The sequence below is a fragment of the Macrotis lagotis genome, chromosome 3, assembly GCF_037893015.1.
Source record: "Macrotis lagotis isolate mMagLag1 chromosome 3, bilby.v1.9.chrom.fasta, whole genome shotgun sequence".
NCBI classification, from domain to species: Eukaryota; Metazoa; Chordata; class Mammalia; order Peramelemorphia; family Peramelidae; genus Macrotis; species Macrotis lagotis.
This window is the reverse complement of record NC_133660.1, coordinates 139,031,274-139,053,995: the sequence shown is the minus strand read 5'-3', so window position 1 is coordinate 139,053,995 and position 22,722 is coordinate 139,031,274.

Here is a 22,722-nt window from a genome sequence, read left to right as displayed (position 1 = left end):
AAATTTTGCTAGGGCAGCTAGGTAGCGCAGTGGATAGAGCACTGGCCTTGGAGTCAGGCATTCCCGAGTTCAAATCCAGACACAGACCCATAATAATTACCTAGTGGTGTGGCCTTGGGCAAGCCACTTAAACCCATTTGCCTTGCAAAAAACTAAAAAACAAAATTGCTGCAAAATGATTCAAAGTCTTTTCTCAATATTTTGTTTTCACTTATTACATATAAAAACAAAACTGATTTCTTTTAAAAATTTTGAGTTTTAAATTCTCTCCTTTTGTCATTCCTCTTTCATTGAGGAATTTAGTTTATATATGTGCAGTTATGCAAAAATATATTTCCATATTAATCAAATTAGAAAATGCAGACCAAAAATGTCCATAAAATATAAGTAGACATTTGTGATCTACTTTCAAAAGTGATAAGTTCTTTCTCAGTAGGTAGATAGTATTTTTCATCATAATTCTCTTAGTTTACCTTGGATCATTAGATTATTGAAAATAGTTGTCATCCACAGTTGATCATTAAACAATATTGTTGCTAGTGTGTATTGTTTCCTTAGTTCTGCTTGCATCATTTTTTGTAACTCTTTTGGGTTTCTCTGAAGATATCCTGCTCATCATTTCTTTTAGCACAAAAGCATTCCATTAAAATTATTTACCACAACTTGTTTAGCCATTCTCCAGTTAATGGGCATCTCCAAATTTCTGAAACTTCAGATTTGTTTTGCTTTTGTTTTCAGAACTAATTCTGTAGTCCCTTATGTTTTTAATTCTTCTGAAGTGGTATGAGTTAGGGAGAAATGTGGTCATGCTCTGCTGGTGTTTTGTTCTGTGAGTGACTACAAGACCTTTTATCTTCCCTTGGAAGTATGTCAAGAATCCCTACTTCCTTGCAGCTATGAGCTCTAAAGTTCTAGTAGTCCTCCTTGCCCTTCAACTGCAACCTTAGCCTTGAACTGAATTCCCCATAAATACAACAGTGACAGCAAATCAGTGACAGCAAAGGCTCTGCATTAATTTCCCTCTGAGCAAATACATTCATTCTTGAGCTGAGACCTCCAGAATTTAAAATTGCTGATTCAATTACCCCAAAGCCTACAATGATTTTTAAACTCTAGATTGCTTCTGACTTGTTAGGAAACTGTCTTAGAATGTGCTTCACTCTCACCCCAGTCAGACAGACTGTCTCTGTCAATTTTCTTAGCTGTGTGTTGTTCCGTTTCATCCTGACTTTTCATTGGTTTCACCACGACAGAATTCATTTTGAGGTGTTATTTCAAAGTTGTCTGAAGGGATGTTTAGGAAAGCGCAGGCAAGTGTCTGCCTCTATTCCACCATTTTGTGTCTGCCACTTAAGTTCTTTTTTTGGTTTATAAAGAGCATGTTTGCTTAATCTAATCCAGCAAATACTTATCCTGATCTACAATATAAAATGAATTATGGTAGGGTCTGGAATAAAATGATAGAATAAAACAATAATGCTTCCTCCTCAAGAATTATATATACATATATATATATATATATATATATATATACACACACACACACACACACACACACACACACAAATATGGGTATATATACATATTTGTATACATATATAAACATGTATATGTAGGAATGTATATATGCTCACACACATATAACATTCTCTATTTTTATGCCAACTAAAACAATATTTCACAAACTAATAAGTCCTCAGAATTTTTTAGCCTTTGTAAAATTTTTTCTCTGAATATCTCCTAGATTCCTTCAGAGCTCTGTTCCAGGGTTACTTCCTGCAAGAGATCTATCTAAATCTACCTATTATTAAAGCTCACTTAAGAAATTTCTTTATACATATATATATATATATATATATATATATATATATATATATATATATATATATTTATTTAAGTCAATGGGGCTGAATGGCTTGCCCAAGGTCACACAACTAGGCAATTGTTTAGTGTCTGAGGTCAAATTTGAATTCAGGTCCTCCTGACTGCAGGGCCGGTACTCTATCCACTGCGCCACCTAGCTGCCCCATTTTCTATATATTTTGAATATATGTTGTATATGATTGATACTCTGTTTGTATATTATTTTTGCAATAGAATATTAACTTCTTGAGGTCAGGGTGTATTTCATTTTTCTGTTTGTATCTCTAATATCTAACTGTATACCTTTATTGTCATAGGTTTAATAAATGGCTATTAAATTGAATTTAGTAACAAAATATTGTAGAGGTTAAGATTACTTTTTAAAGCTGTTTTTCTTGGGAAAAAATCAGTGCATTACAGAAACTTTTTAAATCAAATGCATTTTCCTTGAGTTGATTAATTCAGCATTTAAACTTAAGTGACCTTACTAATATGTGTTAATATGACACGTTCTAAAATTGGGAAGGAAAAATACTGCTATTTTCTTATACTGTGCCAAGATGCATGGACCTAATTTAAGATGGGGGGAGGAATACAGAAATGTGTTAGAAAAAGTTTTGTTGGCAAGTCATAACTCTAAGATAGAGTTCTTCATAATAAAAACTTGTTTTCCTCAAAATAAATTTTCTTCAAAAAATAATTTTACAATAGCCATCCTGAGAAGGAATTTGAAATAAACTTCTTCAGTTTTTGCTAATAACTAATTTATTAAGGGGCAGCTAGGAGGCACAGTGGATAGAGCACCGGTCCTGAAGTCAGGAGGACTTGAGTTAAAATCTGACCTCAGACACTTAATAATTGCCTACCTGTGTGACCTTGGGCAGGTCGCTGAACCCCATTGCCTTGAATAAATAAAAATTTTAAAAATAAATAATTTATTAATAGATTAGAACTATCTCTTTCAGGCAGCCATTTTGACAGAGTGATAGTAATAGAATGCTATAGTTGCATAGTTTTGAAAACAGAAGCGTCCTGGATTGTTGTATCTTCTTGGCTTGCAATTGAAAAAATTATTTCACTTTTTTGAGCCTGGTTACACATCTATGAAACAAGCATATGAAAATCTTTTTGAATTCACGATAAAATAAAAGAAAAATGTATTATGCCTCAATATTGCCAATGTGGTTTCCAATCCATCAAATAGTGCACTAGGTGATAGATATACAAAAACAAAACAAAGCATATTTCCTTCCCTCAAGAAGTTTAGTTTCTAATGCTGTAGAGAAAGAGGATATATTTTGCAAGTAGATATGGATACATATGATAATTTGAGAAGGAAAAGGACACTGAAACCTAGGATAATCAGAAAAGGGCACATATGGGAGTTAGTAACAGAACTAATCTTTAAAGGAAATTATGATTTGTTTTCTTTAAATCCTTAAATTATTTTTACTTTTTACTAATTAAAAATGAGTTCCAGGGCAGCTAGGTGGTGCAGTGCATAGAGTACCAAGCCTGGAGTTGGGAGTACCTAAGTTCAAATCTGGCCTCAGACAATTAATAAATACCTAGCTGTATGGTCTTGGGCAAGCCACTTAATTCCATTGCCTTGCAAATACCTATAAAAAATGAGTTCCACATTCGCTCCTTCTCTTCTTGCCATTTCTTCCTCTTGAGATAGCAATTCAATATAGATAATAGCTAAATATTCATGAAAAATATGTCATTGGCCATTTCTAAATTGCTCAAGTTGCAAAAGAAAACATAAAGGAAAGAAAACAATAAAAATAAAATGCTTGAATTTGCATTCATAGAACTATGAATTTGTTCATTCCCTTTGACCCAACAATACTGATACTAATTCTATATCCTATGGAGAAGAGGGGAAAAAAGAAAAGAACCACCCAATATAATAATTTTTATAATAGCTCTTTTTATGTTGTCAATGGAGGGAATTGAGCCCATGATTTAGGTAATGGCTAAGCAAATTATGTACACTATTGTAATGAAATAACATTGCTCTGTTATTGTAGGATGTCATCATAGAAACCTGGAAAGATTTATATGAATTGACACAGAGTGAAGTGAGCAGAATATTGTACATAGTAACAATGATCAACTGTGAATGTTAGCTATTCTATAAAACAGAAGGATTGAAATCAATTTTGCAGGATTTTTGATGAAAAATACTATCTACTTCCATAGAAAGAACCAATGAACCATGAAAGCAGATGAAAGCATTCTTTTAATGGTTTTTTTAAATTATTCTTATTTTTGGCCTATGTTTTCCTTTGCAACTTTGCTAATATGGAAATGTTTTGCAAGCCTGTACATGTATAGTTGTCATAAAATTGATTTCCTTAAAGGAGGGAGATTGAGGGAAAGGGACAGAGAGTATATGAAACAACTTTTAAAAATGTTCTAAAAATCGATTACATGTGATCAAGAAAGAACAAATTAAAAACTGAGTGGAGATAAATCTTTTTAAAAAATTTTTGTAAGGAGCAGCGAGGTGGTGCAGTGCATAGAGCAACTGCCCTGGAGTTAGGAGGACCTGAGTTCAAAACTGGCCTCAGATATTTAATAATTGGCTAGCTGTGTGACCTTGGGTAAGTCACTTAACCCCCATTGCCTTAAATAAAATTAAAAAATAAAAAAATATTAGTATACACACTTTTATAGCTCTTAGGACATAATTCCATTTTTTTTTTGTCCAGAAAGCTTAAGACCAAATAAGAACTCAATCAAGTAGTGTATTTGTGTCCAAACTTTTACACACCTCCATGAGCATTTCCCATTTAACCTTTCTTTGAGGTGAACCAATATAATAGGTGGGAAGTGGCTTCTCAGAATTGTTTTGATTAGCTTGTCTGGAATCAGTGGTGTTTTTGAGCATTTCTATGTGAATAAAGATAGTTTTGATTTTATGTTCTGAAAATTGTCTGTTCATAGCTTCTGATCATTTATCACATGGGGAATAATGACTTTTAAAAACTGGTTCAAGTATTTATATTCATGAGAAATAAGGTCTTTATCAGAGAAAATTGTAAAATTTTCCTCTTTCCTATTTTCCATCTAATTATGAATGCATTGTTTTTGTTTTTGATAAATCTTTTTTTAATATAATGAAATCAGGTTTTTTTTTGCAAGGCAAACGGGGTTAAGTGGCTTGCCCAAGGCGACACAGCTAGGTAATTATTAAGTGTCTGAGAGCAGATTTGAACCCAGGTACTCCTGATTCCAGGGCTGGTGCTTTATCCACTATGCCACCTAGCTGCCCCATGAAATCAGTTTTTAAAAATATTGCTTCTCATTAGCTCCTTTTTGTCTTGTTTGGTCACAAACTCTTCCATTATGCAAGGATTTGACAGATGTATTTTCCAAATCTTCCCTAGCAAGTTTTTTTGTTGAATTTTGTGATCTTTAATTGGATTTTATTACTATTTTCCTTAACTCTATGAAATAATACTTTGATCATATGATTGATCTTGCATTGAAAAAGTAAATTAGATTGGATCAAATAGTCTTTTTATATATTAGTTCAGTCTATTCAAGACTAATTAATATTTCTCCAATTATTTAGATATATTTCTGTGAAAAGTATTTTGTAATTATTTTTCATATAATCCTTCATTTTGTCTTGGTGAGAAGCCTCCGAAGTATTTTATATTGTATAGTGTTTTATTATTTAGAAATGCTGATGACTTAAATGGGTGCATTTTATAGCCTGCAACTTTCCTGAAGCTGTTAATTATTTCAACTGATTTTTTATAGGTTCTGTTGAATTCTTGATGTAAAATATGTCATCTGTACAGTGATAGCTTTGATTCCTCTTTGGCTATTTTTATTCATTCAGTTCTTTTTTTTTTCTTTTACTGTTATACCTAAAAATTTCTAATACCATATTGAATAATAGTGATAATAGATATCTTTGCAACATCTTTGATTTCATTGCAAAGACTTCTAAATTATTCAATTACAGATAATTTGTGCTCTTGATTTTAGATAGATACTACTTATCATTTTAAGAAATGTTTCATCTATTCCTTTGATTTTTAATATTTCTAATTAGATATTTCAGGGATGAATATATCTGAATTTTCTAAGACACTTGTCATCTACTTGATTTTTTTTCTTTATTTTATAATTAGATTTATGATGTAGCTCTGAGAGGAGAAAGATGATATCCTTCACTAGTCGGTTTTACTATTTTCTCCAGTAATGAAACTTTTCCTTTAAAAATATGAATGTTATGCTTTTGGATGAATACATGTTTAGTATATATCTTATTTTTGTTTATGATGCTTTTTAGTAGGGTGTAATTTCTCTCTCTTTGTTTCTTTTAATTAGATTTATTTTTAATATGACCAGAGAATTAGTATTCTAATTCTCTGAATTCTCTAATTCTAATTCAATTCTAATTCTACGAAATTTTTGTTGTTGCACCTTTTTTATTTCAGTTGTTCAATAATCTATCATACACACTCAAGATTCTTCTCCAGATCCTTATTTTAACTGTGTATGTTTCATGTATGTTTCAATTATGTTTCTTGTAAACAATCTATTATTTGATTTTGGTTTATAACCCATTCTGTTATCTGCTTCAGTTTTATGGATAAATTCATCCTATTCACATCCAGGTATGATTATTAGCTGTGTATTTCCATCCATCCCGTTCTCTTCTCTTTTGACTTCTCTTTGGCTTTTCTTCCCATCTTTTCTAAAAAAGTTTTCCTTCTGAACACTGCTTCCCTTAATTTGTTCAATTTTTTAAATCATTTTTCCCCTTTTGCTTGCCACCTTTGCCTTTGACTCCTCTATTCAATATGTATAATAGATTTCTTTATACAAATGAGTTCACATACGCTAACATACATATTTATATACATACACACATTCATATACATATACATTCATTCCTCATAGTGATGTCATTTTGATCTTCAATAACAGAGGACAAGAATCAACTATTCCTCCCTCTGATATAATTCAAATGAAAGTGATGTTTTAACATTTTCTGCCTCCACCACACCATTTTCCATTCCCCTGTAAAATTTCTTTCTTGTGTATCTGTTTTGAATGAAATAGATCTACAAAAATCTTCCTCTCTCTGCTTTTCACAGTTCATCCTTTCTTAGTCTTTTGAGATGATTTTTGAGATCATCCCAATATAATTCACTCATACTTCTTCCCTTTATCAATGTAGAATCTTTCTAATATCCTTATCATGATAAAGGTCTTCAGAATTACAGGTATCATTTTCTCATATAAGAATTTAAATGGTTTGACCTTATTCATTCCCCTATTATTTTTTATCTATATTTCATCTTTTTTGTTCTTGAGTTTTGGATTTTACATTCATATTTTTCTATTCATCTCTGATCTTTGTATCAGCAAATCTTGGAAGTCCTTTATTTCATTAATACTCATTTTCCTCAGAAAAATTATTCTCAGTTTTGCTGGATAGGTTGTTATTTTAATCCTAGCTCATTTACTATCCAAAAATATTTATTATAAGTCATCTATTCCTTTAATGTCATAGCTGTAAAATCTTGTGTGATCTTGTTTGTTAACCCATAATATAGGAATTGTTCCCTAATATGATTAGTTGAAATATTTTCTCTTTGACTGGGAACTTTGACTTGGGCTAAAATATTCCTGGGAATTTTCATTTTGTGATCTCTTTCCAGTAGTGATCAGTAGATTCTTTCAATTTACTGCCTGGTTTTAGTATATCAGAAACATTTTCCTTTAGTATATATCTTGAAATATGATGTTTGGGATCTTTATTTGATTTATTGAAGAAGATCAGTAATGCTCAACTCTCTCTGCTTGATCTGTTTTCTATGTCAGATTTCTGTTTCTGAAGAAATACTTCATAATCTTTGCTAATTTTTCATTATTTTGATTTTTTAATTGCTTCTTGAAGTTGTTAGTGTTTACTTGCCCAATTCTATTTATAAGGAATCATTTTCTTTAGTAAGGTTTCATATTACTTTTTCTTTCTTTCAATTCTATTTTCAATTCAATTCATCTATGAAATATTTTACCTCCTTTTCCTATTGCTGTATTCTGTTTTTTAAGGTGGTATTTTTAAAGTGTTTTTTTCTCTGCCTCTTTTTCCAATAATCAATTAATTGTCTTTCATAATTTTCTTACCTTGTTGTATTTTCTAAGTTTAGTCAAATGCTCTTATTTGATTTGGATTTTGTTTTTAGCTCTTCCAGGAATTCTTGTTATGATAGTATTCAATTCATTTTTTTTTCATTTGAAAGGTTGCTTGTCACTCTTTTGACATCATTGCCTTCTAAATTTGTATCTTTGTCTCATTGCAACCATAGCATCTTTTTATGGGTGGATTTTTCTGGGTTTTTTTTTTTTTGTTCTTTACTATTTTTACAGCTTAATTCTTGAATTTAAACTCTATGAAAAGTTTCAGCTCTCTTTCTGAGTTTGGAGACCAATGCCCAAAATGTCAGGGATTTTTTTAAACTGCTATTTTCACAACCAGTTCTGGTGTTTGAAGGATTTTGATGTTTCCAAGGAGTTATGATCAAGAAAAATTTGTGGTCCCTGCTTTTCTGTTCCATGGTCTTTAGCTAGGATGGACTCTGTTCCTTTGCAACAACAAATGATAGTGGTCTTAAGAGCTTCTGATCTCTTCAGACTGAAAACAGTAATAATTCTCAGGACTCCAATGGAGTTAATTAAGATTCTTAAAAGGAAGAAGTAAAGTGGGGGTAAATATTAAGAACAGACTTTGCAAAGGAAGGTAGCAAATGAATTGTCATATATTTTGAATTTCAAAATAACCAGTTGGACTAGTAAGTTGAATGCATAAAATATAATGAGAACCACATGAGTTCTATGAGCAAAGGAAAAAAATATTTTTGCCAGCAATGTGGAAATTTGCTATAGAAAGAAACTTGACATAAGGAGATAAATTTGTAGAATATAGAAATAATTCTTTGTATCACCAACAGGGACCTGAATTTTAATAGAATTTTTTTTGCTTTTCAGTCATTCAGTCATGTCTGACTCTTCATGACCTCATGGAACATTGCATGCCAGGACCTTCAATCCTCCACTCTTCCTCAAAGTTTGTCCAAGTTCATGTTCACTGTTTCCATGATTCTATCTATCCAACTCATTCTCTGTTGTCCACTTTTCCCTTTGGCTTCAATCTTTCCCAGTATCAGTATCTTTCTAACATAAAAATAGCAATTTTCAGCTTTGGTTATTGTGAAGAATTTCTCTGATGTTTATGTACAATATAGTGTTAAGGTATTTATTACCTTAATGAGAGGAAGCACTTCTGCTGTTCAATTACTAATATTATTTAAAAATCTGTTAAAGATTCATAGTGCATTGGAAAACATTTTTTTTATTTGGGGATAAAAATTGTTAGGAAAAGTATCTTTCCAACATAATGATATTCGCAAAAATATATTCCTTTGCTTAAAATGAGTGGGACATAGACAGCAAAACTCTACTAGTGGAAGACCTCAACCTCCCACTATCAGATCTAGATAAATCAAATCATAAAACAAACAGCAAAGAAATTAGAGAGGTAAATAGATTGTTAGAAAAATTAGATATGGTAGACATATGGAGGAAACTGAATGGGGATAGGAAGGAATATACCTTTTTCTCTGCAGTACATGGAACCTATACAAAAATTGACCATGTACTAGCACATAAAAACCTAATGATCAACTGCAGAAAGGCAGAAATAGTGAATACATCTTTCTCAGATCACAATGCAATAAAACTTATATACAATACTGGGCCAAGGAGATATAGACCCAGAACAAATTGGAAACTGAATAACCTCATTTTAAAAAAATGAGTGGACCAAAAAACAAATTATAGAAAGAATTAACCATTTTATCCTAGATTATGATAATAATGAAACAACATACCAAAACCTATGGGAATCATTCAAAGCAACACTCAGGGGCTATATTATAGCTCTAAATGCTTATATGAATAAATTGGAGAAAGAAGAAATCAATGAACTAAACATGCAACTAAAAAAATTAGAGAAAGAACAAACCAAAAATCCCCAATTAAGTACCAAATTAGAAATTCTAAAAATTAAAGGAGAAATTAATAAAATTGAAAACAAAAAAGCTATTGAATTAATAAATAAAACCAAAAGTTGGTATTATGAAAAATCCAACAAAATTGATAAACCTCTGCTCAATTTGATTAAAAAAAAGAAAGAAGAAAACCAAATTGCTAGTATCATAAATGAAAAAGGTTAACTCACCACCAACGAGGAGGAAATTAAAGTAATAATTCGAAATTATTTTGCCCAACTCTATGCCAATAAATTTGATAATTTAAGTGAAATGGATGAAGATTTACAAAAATATAAGTTGCCCAGGTTAAATGAAAAAGATATTGAATACCTAAACAACCCTATCTCAGAAAACGAAATTCAAAAAGCCATTACTGAACTCCCTAAAAATAATCTCCTGGACCTGATGGATTCACAAGTGAATTCTATGAAACATTTAAGGAACAATTGGTTCCAATCCTATATAAACTCTTTGGAAAATAGGGAAAGATGGAACTCTGCATAACTCTTTCTACGAAACCAATATGGTACTGTTACCTAAACCAGGAAGAGTTAAAACAGAGAAAGAAAATTATAGACCTATATCCCTGATGAATATAGATGCAAAAATCCTAAATAAAATCTTAGCAAAATGATTACAAGTCATCACTAGGATAAAACATTATGGTCAAGTAGGATTTATTCCAGGAATGCAGGGTTGGTTCAATGTTAGGAAAACTGTTAGTATACTCAATTATATCAACAACAAGCCTATCAGAAATTATATGATCATATCAATAGATGCTGAAAAAGCTTTTAACAAAATACAGCATCCATTCCTATTAAAAACACTAGAGAGTGTAGGAATAAATGGACTGTTCCTTAAAATAATTAGCAGTATCTATCTGAAACCATCAACAAGCATTATATTCAATGAGGAGAGGCTAGAGGCATTCCCAATAAGATCAGGGGTGAAACAAGGATGCCCATTATCACCACTACTATTTAATATTGTACTAGAAATGTTAGCAGCAGCAATTAGAAGACAAAAAGAAATTAAAGGAATTAGAATTGGGAAGGAAGAGACAAAACTCTCGCTCTTTGCAGATGACATGATGGTCTACCTAGAGAATCCCAAGAAATCATCTAAAAAACTACTGGAAAAAATTAGCAATTTTAGCAAAGTTGCAGGTTATAAAATAAACCCTCATTAATCCTCAACTTTTCTATATATGTCTAGCAAGAAACAGCAGGAAGAGCTAGAAAGAGAAATCCCATTCAAAGTTACCTAGGACAATATAAAATATTTGGGACTCTATTTACCAAGACAGACTCACAATCTTTTTGAAAACAATTACAAAACACTACTCACACAAATTAAAACTGGGCAAATATCAACTGCTCATGGATAGGTAGAGCTAATATAATAAAAATGACAATTCTACCAAAACTAAACTATCTGTTTAGTGCCCTACCAATGAAAATTCCAAAAAAATTACTTTAACGAGTTAGAAAAAGTTGTAAGTAAATTCATATGGAGAAATAAAAAGACAAGAATTGCCAGGAGCTTAATGAAAAAAAGTGCAAAAAAAGGTGGCTTAGCCCTACCCAATCTAAAATTATATTATAAAGCATCAATCATCAAAACTGTTTGGTATTGGCTAAGAAATAGAGTGGTGGACCAGTGGAATAGACTAGGTGTAAAAGCAGGAGAGGATTATACTAATCTGCTGTTTGATAAACCCAAAGAGTCTGGCCATTGTGATAAAAACTCCCTCTTTGATAAAAATTGCTGGGAAAATTGGAAGTTAGTATGGAAGAAACTTAGATTAAACCCACACCTCTTACCCTTTACCAAGATAAGATCCAAATGGTTACAGGACATAGACATAAAAAAAAAATACTATAAGCAAATTAGAAGATCAAGGACTAGTCTACCTGTCAGATCTATGGAAAGGGGAAGAGTTTATGACTAAAGAAGAGTTGGAGAACATCACCAAAATCCAATTAGATGACTTCGATTACATTAAATTAAAAAGTTTTCACAGATAAAACCAATGTAACCAAAATCAAAAGAAATGTAGTAAATTGGGAAACAATCTTTACAACGAATGATTCTGACAAAGGTCTCATTTCTAAAATATACAGAGAACTGAGTCATATTTTTAAAACAAAAAGCCATTCCCCAACTGACAAATGGTCAAAGGATATGCAAAGGCAATTTACAGATGAGCAGATCAAAGTAATCTATAGCCATATGAAAAATTCTCTAAATCATTAATTATTAGAGAAATGCAAATTAAAGCTTCTCTGAGGTACCACCTCACACCTCTCAGATTGGCCAGTATGACCAGGAAGGATAATGATCATTGTTGGAAGGGATGTGGGAAATCTAGGACACTATTACACTGTTGGTGGAGCTGTGAATTCATCCAACCCTTCTGGAGAGCTATTTGGAACTATGCCCAAAGGGCAACAAAAATGTGCATGCCCTTTGACCCAGCAATACCATTACTGTGTCTATACCCTGAAGAGATGAGGAAAAAAGGGTAAAAACATTACTTGTACAAAAATATTTATAGCAGCCCTGTTTGTGGTTGCAAAGAATTGGAAATCCAGTAAATGTTCTTCAGTTGGGGAATGGCTTAGTAAACTGTGGTATATGAATGTCATGGAACACTTTTGTTCTATTAGAAACCAGGTGGGATGGGATTTCAGGGAAGCTTGGAGGGATTTGCATGAACTGATGCTGAGTGAGATGAGCATAACCAGAAAAACACCGTACACCCTAACAGCAACATGGGAGTGATGTTCAACCTCGAAGGACTTGCTCATTCCATCAGGGCAACAATATGGAACACTTTTGGGCTGTCTGCAAAGGAGAGTACCATCTGTATCCAGATAAGGAGCTGTGGAGTTTGAACAAAGTGGAAGTACTATTCCCTTTAATTTAGAAAAAAAAACACATAGCTTATTGTCTAATCTTGTTTCCTCTTAGATTTCTCTTTAAGGATATGATTTCTCTCTCATCACTCCCAGTTTGGATCAAGGTACAACATGGAAACAAAGTAAAGACTGACTGAGTGCTCTCTGTGGGGGGAGGGGGGAGGGAAACAAGATTGCGGGAAAAATGTAGAACTCAAAATAATATATTTAATAAAAATAAATTTAAATTAAAAAAATGAGTGGGAGCTATTCTTAAGATTTCTGAATTAGGTTGATCAATACTTAGTTACTTTTTTGATAAGAACCATTAGATCATCATTATATAGGGTGGAGAGAATTGCCTTTTAACATCCAGCTTTATGTTTCTATACTCATTATTGATTTCTTTTATTAAATGTTTTTTAGTAAATTTCCAGCCCAGATGTGAAAATGTTTTAAATAGTGGAAAGTTAAGCCAGAGCATTCAAGAAATATATTGAATAGCTCTAGTGGTCTATTCAAAGTAAACTATTATAGGTAGTTACTGGACAAAAGAAAATAAATAAATTCCTTCCCTACTGGATTTTATCATTAAGGTGGTAGAGTCTGTCAGCTTCCATTGATGTTTTCTATATAGGCTATAAAAGGGCATGAGACTTATGCCATGATACTTACGCATATATTTATGCCATAATACACCTAGTACAACCTTCAGAGTCCCCTTATTATCTCTGCGATAAAGTACAAAAAAAATTAGCTTACCTTTCAAGCCTCCATTGGAAAAATCCTACCAATTTTTCAAGTCTAATTTAATGTTAGTGAGCAATGAACATGGAGCAACATTCTTGATTCTCATATGTTGGGGGCCCCACTGACCTGCAGCGGAGAGAGGAAAGAGTTAAAGAGTTACATGACTGAGAGCTGAATAGTAAATAAAAAGACAGGACAAGATAGAAAAAGCAAATCTGACTTATTGAGCCATGCGCAAGCTTATATATTGCAAAAATCACAAGTTCCCTTCTTTATCTAATCCCCTGAGCAAATTAAGTACTGCCCTTGTTCTCAGGCTGTGCTGTATATACTAGCATATCAAGTGCATCATAACTGTACAACTTCTTATCTTCTAGGAACATAGTATGCTTAGAAAATAACTACTTAAGCTTTCTGGGATGGAGAATGGAACCAGACAAAGAGCAGACTCCCTCCACTGAGAGGGTTTATTCTACCATCATGGTCAGAGACACACCCACCTGTGTTCCTTAACACTCATATACTTTGTATTTTCTTTTTGTATCGTTATATAAACACATACAGTATCCTGAACTTGGTAGTCATTCTGTGCTGAGTTGAATTAAATAATTAAATTGAATAGACTTTGTAGTACAACTAGCAGTAATAGAAACTGTTTCTAATTGTCTCTCATCAACTCTCTGTGGATCTAGAACTCTTAAGAAATTTTCAGTTCAGTTCATTATAGGCAAGTTGATTAGAGAATCTATTAGTGTGTTTCCTAATGTAGAATACTATATATTTTAAAAATGAATTTGCTCTAAGATTTTTGATGAGAAGGAAGATAGGAAAAAGTATAGAGGGAGAGTCCAATACTGCATTTATTGAAATGACAGTTAATTACTCTGGCTGTCATCAGAATCAATTTGGATCACTGTAACCATATACTCATCGGTTGTTCCACTTATTTCACCCAGGTATATAATACCACTATCCATTTCTTCTCTGTGCTTTTGAAAACACAGTCTTTGAAAGAATTTAAAGTCCCATATTTGACAATGAATTCAAAATATTTAGTGCTTTTGTTTTTAAAACTAATAATTAGAAATAAAAGTGAGTGCCCTTCTGTTGGTACAGAATAAACATATAATGGCTTAGCATTGTGTAGTAAGAATTGATAAATAGACAAACATGGGAATATATGTATAATGTATATATGTATGTATGTATGTACTAATGCCAAGTAAAATAAGTGAAAATCCTAGAACAGGCAGAATAACATTGATAATGTAAAGAAAGTATCCCCCTCCTTCTCCTCATCATCCTCACAATAAAATCTCCCATGTGTTAGACATTAAATGATTTTCAAATATTTTCTCAAATAGAATTTTAAAATAGTAGAGTGAACAAAAGATTAGAGTGACATTCTTTTTTTTGGAGATTTATTTTATTTGTCCAATTGCACGACATTGTAGTTTTTCAGCATTCATCCTTTTGCAGATTTAAGAGTTACACACATTTTTCTTCCACCTTCCCTACCAAGCCCCTCCCATGGAAGTAAATACATTATACATGAACATTTGTGTTTGACACATTATACATGTACATTTGTGTTCATTAGTCATTTTGTGTAAGAACAATTATAGCTAAGGGGAAAGAAAGATAACCACGAGAAAGAAAGGAAAATCATAGAAGTTTTTTTTTTTTAAATAAGCATAGTATGCATTCAGATTCTATGTTTTTTTTTTCCCTCTACATGTGGATCACATTGTCCAAAGCAGGACTCTCACTGTTATTCTTGATCTCTGAACTGCTAAGAGTAGCTTCATCCATCATAATGATCATCTCACAATATTGTTATTAATGTGTACAATGTTCTCTTGGTTCTGCTCTCATCACTCCATATCAGTTCAACTAATTCATTCCATACTTCTCTTGGTTCTGTTCTTTTCACTCAATATTAGCTTCCTAATTTCATGCTACTCTAAAGAATGATTTCTTACAGAACAATAAAACTTCAAAACATTCATATACCATAACTTGTTCAGTCATTCTTCAACTAATGGTCATTCCTTCAATTTCGAATCCTTTCCCACTACAAAACAGTTGCTATAAATATTTTTGAGCATGTGAGACACTTCATGTTTTTGATGATATCTTCTGGATATTAATCTAATATTGGATCAAAGGGTATGATCAATTTCATTGCTCTTTGGGCAAAGATCCAGATTGCTCTCCAGAATGAATAGATCAATTCACAACTACACTAATAGTGAATTAAAGTTCCACTATCCCCACAACTTTTCCAACATTGATCATTTTCCTCTTTTTCAACTTAGTGAATCTGATAGGTGTGAGTGGCAGCTCATAGTTGTTTTATTTGCATTTCTCTAATCAATAATTATTTGGGGCATTTTATGACAATATATAGTTTTGATTTCTTCATCTGAAAATTACTGGTTCATATCCATCAACCATTTAACAATCAGAAAATGACTTGTAGTCTCATAAATTTGATTCAGTTCTCTCTATATTTTATAAATGTGTTCTTTATCAATAACACTAGGTGTGAATTTTTTCCCACTTTTCTGTTTTCATTATAATCTTGACTACATTGATTTTATTAGTGCAAAACCTTTTAAATTTATATAGTCAAAATCATTTTGCAATTTATAATATTTTCTTTTTTGGTCATAAATTTCTCCCCCTTAGAGATATGACAAGATAGAGTATTTCTTGATCTGCTCATTGGTATTGCTATATATATATATATATATATATATATATATATATATATATAGTACATATTATGATTTTATTTTGGTTTAGGGTGTGAGATGTGGGTCTATGTCTAGTTTTTGCTATCCTTTTTTTTTCTTCTGTTTTCTCAGAAGTTGTTGCCAAATAGTCAGTTCTTATCTCAAAAGCTAATATCTTTTAGTTTTTCAAATAGTAGATTACTATAGCCATTTATAATTGTTTCTTTTCTTTTTAATTCACTGATAATCTATTTCTTACCAGTCAGGTTTGATGACTGCTGCCTCATAAATAGTTTTAGATCTGGTACAACAAGATTCCTTCTTTTGCATTTTTGCTGCTCCAGCTGAACTTTGTCACTATTTTTCCTAGCTCTGTAAAATAGTTTTTGCTAGTTTGATTGTTATAGGACTGAATAAATAATTTAATTTGCATAGAATTGTAATTTTTAGTATACTAGCTTGGTCTAACCCTGAGTAATTATTGTTTTTCTAGTTCTTTAGATCTGACTTTATTATTGTGAAAAATATTTTATAATTGTGTTTGTATAGTTTCCGGGTTTATCTTGGGAGATAGATTCCCAAGTATTTTATCTTGTTTATAATTACTTTAAATGAAATTTCTCTTTATATGTCTTGGGCTTTGTTGTTCATATATAGAAATAAAGATGATTTATCTGGATTGATTTGTATTCTATTATTTTGTTGTGGTTGTTAATTTCTTCAAGTTGTTTTTAGTTGATTTTCCAGGGTTCTCTAAGTATAGCATTATATCATCTGCAGAGATTGAAAGTTTTGCTTCCTCATTGACAATTTTAATTATCTCTAATACAATATTGAATAGTAGTGGAGATACTAGATATCCTTATTTCACCCTTGATCTTACTGGAAATGCTCCTAGTAATCCTCATTAGACATGATTCATGTTGATGGTGTTAGATGTATAGGTTTATTCCTATACACTCTAGTGTTTTAATAGGAATGGATGTTATATTCTATCAAAGGATTTTTCAGCATCTATTGAGATAATCATATGACTGCTGTTGATTTTGTTATTGATATTAACAATTTTGTTGTTGTCCTAATATTGAAACAACCATGTCCATCTGGCATCATGGAATATTATCCAAGTAATAATTTACTGTAATTTCTTTGCTAATGTTTTACTTAAGATTTAGTATCAATTTCTTTAGGGTGTTTGGTCTATAATTTCCTTTGTCTGTTTTAATTCTTTCTGGCTTAGGTATCAGCATGGTACTATTGTCATAAAAGGAATTTGGCAGAATTCCTCCTATTTTTTAAAAAAAGCTTCTATTGAATTGGAATTAATTGTTCCTTAAATGTCGGTAGAATTCACTTGTAAATCTATCTGGGCAGGAAGGTTTTCCTTAGGGAGATAATTGATGGTCTCTTCAATTTCTTTATCTGAAATGGAGTAATTTAAATATTTTATTTCCTTTTCTGGGGAAATATGAAGATTAATCTGAGTAGCCTATATATCTTCAAATATCCATCCATTTCCATCAGATTGTCAAGTTTTTTGGCATACAGATGAACAAATAATTCCAAATTATGACTTTAAATTCCTTCTCATTGGTGGTAAATCCACCCTTTTATCTTTTAAATTGATAATTTGGTTTTCCTTTTTCTATTTTTAAAATCAGATTAAAAATTTATCTATTGTATTGTAATTTTTTTCATACAATCAACTCTTACTTATATTTATTAGATCAATGATCTTCTTGATTTCAATTTTATTTTCTCCTTTGATTTTGAGTATTTCTCATTTGATATTTTATTATAGATTTGTTAATTTCTCCTTTTTCCTAGCTTTTTAGTCGCATGTCCAATTCATTGTCCATTTTCTTTATTTTATTCAAATAAGCATTTAGAGATATAAAAATTTCCCTAAAATTGCTTTGGCTGCAACCCATAAATTTCATATGATATCTCATTGTTGTCATTGTCTTGGATGAAAAGCATGTATTCAATATTTTTGCCTTTCTGTATTTAATAGTTTTTTATGCCTCAGTATATGGTCAATCTTGGTATAGATACCATGTTCTGCAGAAAGAAAGTATATTATTTCTAACACCATTTAGTTTTCTCCAAAGCGCTATTATATCTAGTTTTTAAAATTCTATTTCCCTTCTTAACTTCCTTCTTGTTTATTTTATGGTTAGTTTTAGAGGCTCAACACTTTCATGGTCATCCTATAGCCATATCTTCTCTCTAAGTATGTTTCTTTTAACTAGCCTAAGAGAAATACAGTTCTCAAGAGTTACAAGTGTTATTTCTCTTGCAGGCATATTTACAATTTAATGTTCTTGTTTAGCATTCTCCTCCCTCATTTTACCATTTTATGCTTTACTTGCAAGTCTTATATTTGAATATAGAATTTTCTGTTCAGTTCTGGTCTTTTTATCAGAAAATTTTAGAAGTCCTCGATTTCATTGAGAATCCATCTTTTCCCCCGTCAGAATATGCTGAATTTTGCAGGGCAGTTAATTCTTGGTTGTAATCCAAGGTTCTTTTCCCTCAATAGTATTATAATCCAGGCCTTCTGATCCTTTAATGATGAAGCTGCTAATGACTTCTGGGTAATTCTTATTGTGCTTCCTTGGTATTTAAATTGCTTCTTTTTGACTGCTTACAGGATTTTCTCCTATATTTAAAAATTCTGGAGTTTAACTATGATATTTCTTGAAGTTTTTATTCTGGGATCTCTTTCTGAAGGAGTTCCATAGATTCTTTTAATGATATTTTTCCTTGTAAAATAGATTATATATTAATTATTAGTAATATATTAGGATAGTTTTCCATATTAATTTCCTGAAAGAGTTTCCAGGTTCTTTTTTTGATTGAGGTTTTGAGTATAGATCCAGGAAAGATAAGTTATGAAATATGGGTATATTTCATAACTTATCTTTCCTGGATCTATTTTCCAGGGGATTTGTTTTTAGAAAAAAAGGTACTCTATTTTATTAGTCTTTTTTGATTTTGATTGGATTGGATTTTGATTGACTTTGATTTTACAGCATCTTAGTGTCTAATAGAGCCATTATTTTGCAGTTTTCCAATTCTAATTTTTTAGGGTTTCATTTTCTTCATTTAGCTTTGTAATGAATTTCCAGTTGGTTAATTTTAATTTAAAGTGAGTTGTTTTCTTTTTTCAGTTGATCAATCTTTGTATAGATTATTTTTTATGAGAATGATTTTCATTCTTTTTTACTGTTGATCACTTTTGATTTTAAAGTAGTTGATTTATTCAGTCATTGTTTCATAATTCTCCTGTATGACTCCCATTTCTTTTTTCATCTTATCTTCTTCCTCTCTTCTTTGATTTTAAATTCCATTTTAAGCTCTTCCATGATGTTTTAGATTTGAGGCCAGTTCATAAACTCCTTTGAAACTTCACTCATAGCAAACTGTCATTGCTTTTTTTTTCTGATATTGCATTTTTATCATACCCCTCTGGAGTAGTTTTCTATAGTTTGCACTGTTTTTGGTTTTTGCTCATTTTCCTATTTGAGATTTGCTCCTGGGGTAAAGGGAGAGTAGTCCCAAGTTTTTTGTTTTGTTTTTTTTTTGTTTTTTTTTTTGTTCTAGTGTCAGAATCTGGTGCCTTGTTTATTATTTCCCAAGGTGTGGCCTATGCAACCCAGGTAATGCCTTTGTAGAGATTTGTTTACTCCTTTGTGACTAGGTGTTGTCTATGCAGTGGTTTGTTCCCAACCCAGTATTGTCTATGACCTCAGCATTTCCAAAACTTTGACTTTGTCTTGGATTGGGACCCTCTTTGCTGGGTTGGGAACAAACCACTGCATAGACAACACCTAGTCACAAAGGAGTAAACAAATCTCTGCAAAGGCATTACCTGGGTTGCATAGGCCACACCTTGGGAAATAATAAACAAGGCACCAGATTCTGACACCAGCCCCCCCAAAAAAACCTTGGGACTACTCTCCCTTTACCCCAGGAGCAAATCTCAAATAGGAAAATGAGCAAAAACCAAAAACAGTGCAAACTGGCTTGCTGAACTGGGACCTGGGCTGCCTTGTGGTTAAGAGTCTCCCGCTGGTTCTCCCAGTCTCCCACCTAGGTTGGGCTATATTTTCACTTCATCCTCAAAGAGACAGACCTTTACTTCAGATCCTCCATGGTATCATGAATTGAGAACTCATTTTGCTCTTTTTCTGCTTGGGATCTGTATGTTTATATAGAGGATTCATTTGAAGTTATATCAAGAAATGCTCCAAGAGCATGCTAGCTTTGTGCCACCATCTTAACTCTGCCCCAGAAGTCTGTGATACATTATTAAAAACCTAAATGCTATGATATACAGAGGGAGGTTGATCTGAAGCACATATGGATAAGAAACATGTGGGAGCCCTACCTGGTGGTGACTGAAGCAGCAGAATTCTCAAGATGCAGATTGTAAGGGCATCTGGAAACTTGTAAGAAAGAAAATTTGGGGAACCCCTGGGCTAGCACTAGACCTATGACTATATTCTTTGGAATTTGATTTCCTATACACATTCTGAGTCAGAACTCAACATTTGGAGGAACACTTTCAGTCAAGAGACAGAGAAAGTTTTTATCACTTCAGATGCCAAGGGAATGGGTTCCTGAGGAGTAGTACTGATTGCAATACCAAAGGATTAGAGGACCTTAATGGGTAAAGACAAGAGTGTAGACCAAGAGAACAGTGAACATATCTCATACCATGTTAGAAGCACTTAAAATTTCCACACCCTAAGAACTAGATCTGAAGACAGAAAAGTAAAAGAAATCTCACAGCTTAAGACAGAGACCTTCAAGTCCAGGAAATATATAAACACTTTTCACAAAAATTGCTTATGTGTAGGTTGAACCAATAAAATGAAAAACCTCAATTTTGCCAGTTAAGTTGATTATTCAATGCCATAGCAATCAATTTACCACTGAATTATTTTATAGAGCTTGAAAAAATAAAACAATAAAATAATTCATCTAGAAGAACAAAAGATGCAAAATCTCAAGGAAATGAATAAAAAAATATGAAAGCAGACAGGCCAGCAGATCCAGATTTCAAACACTATAACAAAGTGATAATTATGAAAACAATCTGTTATTGACCAAGAAGTAAAGTAGGTAGGTAGATATACACAGTAGTAAATGATCATAGTAATCTAGTGTCTGATATACTTTAAAATGAAAGCTTTTGGGGTAAGAAGTAAAATTCTGACAAAAATGTCTTGGATAATTAGAAAACAGTTTGGCAGGAACCAGATAGAGACCAACAGCTCATACCTCATATAAGATAAGATTAAAATGGATAAATGATTTAAACATAAAGGAAGATATAATATGTAAATTAGGTAAGAAATGAAAATGTGCCTATCAGTTCAATGAATAAAGAAAAAAGTTAATGATCAAACAACAGGGAGGATTATAATATTACAACTTATAATTTGTGTTATTTTAAATCAAAAGGTTTTATTCACAGAAAAGCAAATGTAGCCAAAATGTACATAGTAACAATAATGAAACAATAATTTACTTTGAAATACTTAGCTACCCTAATCAATAAAATGATCCATGATAATTCCAAAGGACTCATGATGTAAAATTCTAATCACTTCCAGAGATAGAACTGTTGAACTCTGGGTGCAGAATGAAATATTTTTTTAATCTATGTATACTTATTTATTTTTGAAGAATGGCTAACATGGAAATATGCTTTGCATGAATTCATGTGTAGAATATTTATTATATTGTTTGTATTCTCAGTGGGTGGGATAGTGAGAGACTAGAAAGAGAGAAAGAATTTAGAACTAAAAATATTTAAATAATGAAATGTTAAAAAGCTAAGACTGTGAAATCCTTGATATCAAGGATTGCCTTGCTTTGTTATTTATTCCCCATTGCCAAATACAATACTTATTAATCAATCAATATGTTGATAAGCATTTATTAATTGACTTCTATGTGCTGAGCACTGAACTAAGAGCTGGGATTAGAAAAAGAGGTAAAGGAGTCCCTACCATCAAATGTGCATAGTAAAAACCTAATACTTTCTGTTTGTATTCATTTAAAAAAAAAGAAATTGAAGCTAGGAATCTAGAATGCAAGTCTACCTCCCATATTTACTAGCTATGTGACTATGAGAAAGTTATTTAATCTTTTAGCATCTTGGTTGCCTCATAAATAAGGCAATTGAATTACATGACCTCAAAGATTAATTTTAACTTTACGGCTTTTATTCAAATAAAACATTTGTTTAAAATAATTTATTTTAGAATTCTAAAAAGTCTTTGTAGAGATAAAAGAATTATCCAAAAATGAGAATTTCATCAACCATTAAATACAATTTTTAGTAAAAGGAAATAAACTACAAAGATATGA